This window comes from Octopus bimaculoides, chromosome 2 (assembly GCF_046866305.1).
Source record: "Octopus bimaculoides isolate indiv1 chromosome 2, ASM4686630v1, whole genome shotgun sequence".
Taxonomy (NCBI): domain Eukaryota; kingdom Metazoa; phylum Mollusca; class Cephalopoda; order Octopoda; family Octopodidae; genus Octopus; species Octopus bimaculoides.
This window is the reverse complement of record NC_142929.1, coordinates 176,781,260-176,789,160: the sequence shown is the minus strand read 5'-3', so window position 1 is coordinate 176,789,160 and position 7,901 is coordinate 176,781,260. Positions and strand designations below refer to the sequence as shown.

The window sequence follows — 7,901 nt, the reverse complement described above, 5'->3', positions numbered from 1 at the left end:
ATGTATGTGCGCGTGCGCGCGTATTCGGATTATGCAATAGAAACAGCTCTATAATGTAAACATAGTTTATACAATGTATTTACACGTCTTGTTTTGACGCTTGAAGCTGCTGTTCTTTATCCGGTAAAAATCACTTTAAAGACGTCTATATGTATGTGTGTGTGTGTGTGTGTGTGTGTTTGCAGATAAGATTGACTGGGTGTTCGGAGTGCCGCCTTATTTGCCGTCGTTAGACAGTCTGACGACGGTAGGTAAGCTGCAGTTTCGAAGTCACTGTTAATCTTTTCCTTGTAAAAATAAATAAATATGGTACTTTGGTAAAAATCATTGTGTGATTTTTAAAAATTTAACATTCAACTAATAAATAATTATTATCAACAGTAGCAGTATTAATACCAAAAGTAATCTTTATGAGAAACTTAAAGTGAATATTTTGCTAAAACACCAAATACTGCATCATTTACCGGAAGTCTGTCACCGAGGAGAAAGAGTAGGTCGAAATAACGTGATCTGGCTGTTCCAGCGCCTGTAGCAAGATGACTCCCGTCGGTCAACGATATGCACCATGCGTCCATATGAGATATCCTCTCAAGGTAAATAACGCAGCATTCAGCATTCAAACAAAACATCGACGTTAAGTTGGATATAAAGATTGCCACATGATATTTGACTGTGATATATATATCTTTACACAAAAAACATTGATGTCTATATCTATCTACCTATATATACTCACGCACATAGACACTCGCACACACACACACACACACACACACACACACATGTGTGTGTGTATGTAAATATACATACATATGTATATATATATATATGTGTGTGTGTATGTATATATATATATATATATATATATATATATATATATATATATATATATATATATATATATATATATATATATATATATATTTAAATTATATGTATTTATTTTATCCTAATTAATAATAATTCGGATAGAATAAATGGATTAATAGAAACCAGGGTAGCAAAGATCACAAAATAACTGTGATCTTTAAATATAAATATAAACTGTGAGAACGACCCTTAAGGAATCTAATTAATGATCCCCTAAGGTAAGTTCTTATGCAATATTGTTAACAGTTGCTACATCCTCTGGAAAATTATATATATATATATATATATACTGCTGAGACCCCCTTCGGTCATGACTGACCATGGGATTGCACCTAGAAAGTTACCCTCAGAGGCACAAGTTCGGGCAAGGTTGTTTATGGCAGACCAGCAGTCGCCCATGCATACCGGTCTCCCCTCTCTACGCCACCAGTGTTATCCAAGGGAAAGGCAAGGGCCGATACAGCTTGGCACCTGTGACGTCGCAACTCATTTCTACAGCTGAGTGAACTGGAGTAACGTGAAGTAAAGTGTCTTGCTCAAGAACACAACACACAGCCCGGTCCGGGATTCGAATTCACAACCTCGCGATCGTAAGCTCGACGCTCTAACCACTGAGCCGTATATACCGAATATACTCGAGTAATAGTCGATCTCATGTAAAAATTGGGAATTTTCCATAGACCCCGTATAAAAGTCGACTCTAGAATTTCACGAACAACAGGACAACATTTGTGGATCAAGGTACCGTATTCTCCTGTACGTGGAAATAACACAGTTACAAAATTGTGTTGCTACCTTACTGTAGCCTGCTCTATAGGGGAAATGCTTAATGCTTACAATGGAATGCTCGGTGCTTATAGTTAAACACCATTTAGTAGCGAGCACTACACATCTGTTGATGGGTGCTACATCACCATTACTAAAATGTATGTACAGGATATGCTGCAAGCTTGCATATATTATGAAGCACAACAAACACATGCGTCATACACTCATTGTTCACGTGGTGAGAAACGTGTTTCACTGACAGCACTATTGGCGAACATTGGCAAACGCCAGTTTGAATTCGTACAAAGGCATGGCTTTGATTAGCCTAAAAACATTCAACTAATTGCTAGATCAGTGGTTCCCATGCGACCTTTATATTTTCCTCATCTCCAAATACAATAAACAGATGCGTCATACACTCGTCTGTTTACATGACGAGAAACATGTTTCATAGAGAGCACTATCAGCAAACAACAGCAAACACCACTGTATGAATTCTTACTGAGGCATGACTTCGGTAAGCTAAAAGACATTTAGTTAATCGCTAGATCAGTGGTTCCCAAACTTTATTTTGCCGCGGAATCCTTCGACATTATTTTTAAAAACGTGGAACCCCTGATAACTTTCAGGGAATCCTGGGGTTTTGTTGAACACACTTTGGGAATCTCTACTCCAGATTAACAACTCTACACCATATTATGGACATTTACTGGTAATTGCACATGACATCCTGCAACTTTTGTTGAAACGCCCAGTAGGCATCAGCTGTATGCAGCGTATTACGGTAGGTAGTCGCATGCCGGTACCAGATAGATATGTTGCCGGTGGTAACATATACATGCACTCCATATACATATACATACACTCACATAATTCTTTCTCTCTCTTTTTATTTATCCGTCTATCTATCGCTTCGTCTATCTACCTGACTGTTTATCTATCTACGTTTATACATATTTAACTACTTGACTATCTATTTCTTTCTCTCGAAAGCAACATTTGATAAAACGGTAAGCCACAATAACAAAATGCCAGGGGATAGTGGATTTCATGATAAAATTATATTTATCCCCAAACTAAAACCCATAAAAAAACTATTATCAATAAGATAACCTATTTCTGCTCTCTATCCAGCGTCAATGTAAAAATCTATCATTATCATTCCTGAAACTGATTCAGAAATTTTTCCCAAAGAATACAAGTATTTCAAAAATATTTAACTGGAAAATTTGAAACGTGCGCTATAGTTGAATAGTGGATTTGGAAAGCTACATCACGTATAGGAAATGCTCCAAACCATATAACAAACTCAGAAACTCGCAAGCCAATTTCATAGACATTCATCAGCAGGCCTACAGAAATTCTGTTAATCTACAATACAGGAGAGATAACGGTAGTTTGTAGAATGGAGGGTTACTTTCTGTCAGTAATTTACGTAAAACCAAATCTCCAGATCATCGTGCCATTGTCTCAGTTCCTCAAAGACAGGTAACCCCTAAATCATGTACCCGAATGTGCGTGGGGAGTTTCAAGAACCGCTACTTAAACCTTAAGTACACCTTTAATCTGCAAAAGAAATGCTACAATATTTTTATGATGCTTGAAAGATCACGACATTGATAACTTCATTGTCATCTGGTCTATAATGAACTTTAGCAATAAGTACATTTTTTGTATACTGCAGTCTCTACGATTACGAGAAGTACTTCATCTTCATTGAAACAAGAGATACGTTAAAAAAATATAGAATTAGAGATAATTTCTTAATACCACCAGGGGAGCAATTAGTAACTTGTAAGTTTTAAATAAAACCACTGTGTACAGTTAAACGTAAGCTACCACACAATCGTGAGTATGGAAATCACAGCACATCTGCAAGCCAAAGAGTAAATGAACGTTAAGCCACACCGATAAAAACGTCTAGATACTTGAGTAGCAACAAACTAAGATTCAGTTATTTCTCTGTAACTTTGCTGTGGTTTCCAAGATGGAACTGGAACGGAACGGATGTCGACTCTAGACGGTAGATGATATTCAAGTAGAATTTGCAGGCGGTATGGAATGGCTTTCAGGAAGAGGATATCCTGAGGCATGGGAAATGCGATATGATGACAGAGTATATTTGAAAGGAATCTTTTCAAAGAGGATTTTACTCCAATATATAAAATAGGAAATTCATTATTCGTTGACGTATCCAGCAGGGCATTCCTTCGTGCGGATAGCATTGTAAATAGTTTTTGCAACTATGACTCAAGAGTAGATAATATCTTGTAGACATTTTAGGGCAAGTACGCGAAAGTATGGCGGCGTCTTTATCTCTCTTGTTTATAAGATATTTTGTAGCTATCCCATGTTCTGTTGGCGAAGGCATATTCTTCTATGTGGAATGAAGGCGTATTCTTCTAGGTGGGGTGAAGGCATATATAGGTCTCATAACGTTCGATCTAGCAATACTGCGGGGTTCCCATTTATGGTGTTGCCACATCAACGTACCCTAAAACTTCAGTTCAGCATTAACCACGTGGCGTTAACAGATGAACTGTGAGTGCACATTTTGCGAAGAGATTTTGTTTTGTGTGTTCTGAAAATGAGCGAACACAGTTACGAATAATGCTGTGCGATCAAGTTTTGTTTCAAACTCGGATACAATGCCGCCGAAACTTACACAAAACTTCAACAGGTTCACGCGGAGACTGCTTTATCAAGCTCACAGATTTTCAGATAGTTCAAAACCTTTTTTTAGAAGATCAAGAATCCGTTGAAGATGACCCACGACCAGGAATGTCATCAACTTCAAGAAATGACGAAAATGTGGAACGAATCAGAGACCTCGTGCGATCTGACCGTCTGTTAACCGTCAGATTGATTAGAGAGAAGCTGAATTTGAACCACATGACCTTCCATCAAGCTTTGACCAACCAATTGAGAATGAGGAAAATTTCTGCGCTTTCAGAGTTGTCCTTCAGCCCCCATATTCGCCTGACGTGAGTCTGTGTGATTTCTTTCTCTTCCGTGATTGAAAATTCATCTCAAAGGTCATATTTTTGACATGCTGGAAAAAAACAAAAAAACGAAAACAAAAGGCTGAGACCGACTAACTTGAGGCCATTTCGATTCCTATGCTCTAGCATTGCTGTGGAGAGTGGGATCAACATTTCGAGTGCTGTGTGGCTTTCCAAGGGAACTATTTTGAAGGAGACAAAGTTGATTTGTAGTTTAATTATAAATAAAATTGCTTTCTGAAAAAGTCTCTTTACTTTATTTACAAATCTCCTATACACGCGCGCGGACACACACACACACACACACACACACACACACACACACACACACAGAGAGAGTAAAATATTGCACAGAAAGACGATGAAGAAACATGCAGAACACAGAAGAAACACACAAAGTACGTGAACTCGTTCATTCCTCATTAGTTGTCGACCAAAAATCACAGTTTCACACCTAGACTCCTTTATCGATAACATTGTTCAATTTGCTGGCGTCAACAGGAAAACGCTGCTGTGGGGGTATAAATGAGCGAATATGAAGGAGAGAATGAGACAAGTTCAAATTCTTCCGAGGTCGACTTTTCATCCTTGCGGGATCGATAAATTAAGTACCAGTTTCGTACTGGGATTGATCTAATCGACTGGCCCTCTCCCCCAAAATTTCGGGTCTTGTGCCTAGAGTAGAAAAGAATGAGACAAGTACAAAATAAGATATCTCTCTCTCTCTCTCTCTCTCTCTCTCTCTCTCTCTCTCTCTCTCTCTCTCTCTATCTATCTATCTATCTATCTATCTATCTCTATGGACAGACGGTAGACGTGTCGGCTCCGTAAGTTTTGCCTTTTTCATGTTTTAAAAAGTTTGTTTGTAAAGTTTATTTTTATATAGAAAGTTGTATAACAACTTATAGACTCTCTGGTGCAAGTTTTTTGCGACGGAAATCAGCCCTGTGTGGCACATTTCCAGGATTTAAAAATCAATTTCGGCTTTCTAGCCATTTTTTTTGAGACGATGGCGTCTTGTAGCCATGAAAATTTTCGTGAAACGAATGCTGAATTTTGCACTGTTTCGTTCGAAAAAGAATTTCCTAGTCTTCCTTCCTCACAGTTAAATGAGAGAATGGAGAAAAAGAAAAAAAGAATTTACACACACAAATTCAAGTGTTAACACCGCCACCACCACCACCACCAACAACAAAAACAAAACTGTAACCAAGGTTACAAAACAGAACATAGACAATGTCTCCAAAGAATCTGACGTCAGCACCAATTCTGGTGACGACATCATTACCACCACCACCAACAACAACAACAACAACAGCAGCAGCAGCAACAGTTCAACTCAACCTTTGCTCTCTTCACCAGCAGCAAGCGAAAGAGAGGAAGGAAAAAGCCACAACACCACTGACACAAATACCACATCTGCCACCAATACCAGTGCCAGCACCAGCAACAACAATAACAACAATAACAAAAACAAAAACTTTGCTGAAGCTTTGAAGCAAAGTGAAACTTTTGTGTCCTACACGACAAAGGAAATTATAGAAACGAGGAAGTTGATTACCAAAGAAAGCGGTGAAGTACATTTGAATATACCACAACACGTATTAGAGGAGACAAATAGGAAAACAATAATTTATAAAATAATAAACACAAAAAGTAGAAGGCCGGAACAGGCCAGTATAGACAAGATCGAAAGATGCTTGAGATCTATTTGGGACAAAAAATCCTATATCACTTATTATAGATTTTCACAAGTTCAGGTGATTTTTCGAAATGAAGAGTTGGCGAAGACGTATTCAACGCTAACTCTTCACACACCTGAAATAACAATGTTACCCAGTTACCTTGGCCAAAAGGTAACAAAGGTAACAATAAAGCACGCACCTCCAACAATCGACATACTATGGTTGATATCGGCCATATGTGTTGATATGGACAACATTAACATACTGAAAATAAACGTTGAACCGGAAAAAGCATACAAATCTTGTTCCACACAAACGAACAAGAAATCAAAAAATTCCCACCATACATCCGTTTGGCAACAAACCAAAAGTTGCATATAGTAGTAGAGGGCAGGCGGCCTCGCTGTTACTTATGCGACAGCGAGGCACACCTCAAAAAGGAGTGTCCGACTGCCCGAAAAACACAACAACAACAACAAGAACTAACTAAACACACAAAAAAGCCTTGCTGCCCACACCACCATCCACACAAAAAACAATAAAAGCAACATCAACAACATCAACGAAAGAAAATACAACAAAAACTACAAAATTAACAAACAAAGAAGACGAAAAAAGAAAAGACAATACAAAAACTGATACCCCTTCCCCCACATCACTTACACCACAACCAAAATTTCAACAACCAACAACAACAAAAACAACAATACAACCACTTACACAAGCAAACACAGAAGCATACAACATGCCCCTACCTCCTTCCGATTCCTCAGAGTTTCCATCTGAAGACGAGTCAAGTACTGAGGAATGGAAAATAGCCCAAAAAGGAAGGAGGAAGAGGAGCAAAAAAAGAAAAACGAACAACAACAAAGCAGGGAGATTCACATCTCCCGAAAACACTCCCAACTCCTACACGATAAACACCAATGATAACACACCAAAAACAATGCTAACAGCAATAGACACTACAAACACAGAGTTGATGAATTACATCAACTCTAAAACAAACATCACAAATAACGACATCAAAACAAACAACCACCCACGCACAACACCGCCAAAACACATTAAAATTTATCATGTAACACCAGCATTACACAACAAAATAAAATCCCTCTACCCCAACTCGGTAGGGGGATTCCAGAAATATTTGTGCAAGAAATTGTACAATAGCCTCCTTGGTGAAAAATCCAAGGAGGAAACAAAACTTTCTAACGGTAAGTAACTTTCTGTTCTTTTGTTTTGTGCTTTAAAGCACACGTATAAATAGAATCATGGTGAAGATTGGTTGTGTGAATGTGCGTGGCTTGGGGTCCCCTTGGAAACAAGGGTACCTCTTAAATGACATAAAGTCACACAATTTGGATATCATAGCCATTAGTGAGACCAGACTACATGAACCGCGGGCCCTAAAGTCCATGTTTGGCGGACAGTTTAACATTTATTTTTCTCCCTGTCTGCCGAGGATGGGCGGTAGTGGCACGGCGGTTCTTTTTCGCAAGAGTCTGGATCTCCAAGTAAAGACGATATTTACGGACCCGGAGGGTAGACTGGTTGTCCTAGATGTGGACGGCAG

At 38.6% G+C, this 7,901-nt stretch overlaps 1 protein-coding gene across 2 annotated transcripts in view; it reads right to left on the bottom strand.

The window, feature by feature from the left end:
• Positions 1-7,901, bottom strand: part of LOC106871738 (uncharacterized) — a 61,582-nt gene that overhangs the window by 11,157 nt on the left and 42,524 nt on the right. The window lies entirely within an intron of this gene.